The sequence below is a fragment of the Colobus angolensis genome, unplaced genomic scaffold (assembly GCF_000951035.1).
Source record: "Colobus angolensis palliatus isolate OR3802 unplaced genomic scaffold, Cang.pa_1.0 Scaffold719, whole genome shotgun sequence".
Lineage (NCBI taxonomy): Eukaryota > Metazoa > Chordata > Mammalia > Primates > Cercopithecidae > Colobus > Colobus angolensis.
Window position 1 is genome coordinate 63,231 of NW_012120921.1, and position 987 is coordinate 64,217.

Sequence of the window (987 nt, forward strand, 5' to 3'; positions counted from 1 at the left end):
CCTCCCTAGAAGTTGAGCAGATATTGATGCCATGCTTGTGCAGCCTGCAGAACTGTGAGCCGCTTAAATCCACTTCCTTTGTAAATTACCAGGCCTAAGGTATATCTTTATAGCAACGCAAAAATGGCTTAAAGCACCTGACAAAAACAATGACCATTTTAGAGCCCCCCCTTCAAGTTGGCATAATGCCACTCACACAGAGCTTCCGTAGACCCAGGTTTTCTGAGGTGGGAGGGAAAAACTGGAGGTAGGCTGTAAATAATCTCATGAGTCTGAAAATCTTTACAGAAAGCCTATTGTGTTCTCATCTCACAGAATCCATTGGGAGTGCTAGAAAAGCTGAAAAGTCTCTCATGGGGTGAATGAGGGACAAAAATTAAGTGCACTGAGTGTAGTGATTAGCATGTGGATCTTTGTGGCTGCTCTGCATCAGGTCAGAAGGCTTCCATGCAAAGGAGATTACCTTGTGCCATAATTCTGCAGAGGACACACTGCACAAGAAAGTCCAAAATTACAGCTGAATTTCCCACAAAGACCACATGCTTGTGTAAAGCCTATCCTGCCCTGGAAACAATTAAAAGGTCAATGATTAAGTTTCAGTGCTCATTTAAATCTTCCCTCAGATTGGAAAACATTAACAAGACTGTGACATAGTTCTGGTATAGTATTTAGTCCAGTGCTCACTATAAGTCTTATCCAGACCAGAAACAACAGCAGGGTAACATGTTAATTCTGCTGTATTGTATTAGTTCTAGAGCTCACTATAAGTTTTACCCTAAATAGGAAGTGCCAACAGGTCTAACATCACCAAAGAACACACAAAAAAGCTAGAAGAGACGGCTGTCACCTCAGATTTAAAAAACTTAAAAGTAAAGATGCAACAACTGTGATAACTAAGGGAAATCTGACAGAAGTAAAAGAAAGCAAGAAAGTCCTAGTAATGGGCCCAAAACAATTAAAGATCTATGAAATATCTAACAAAGAATT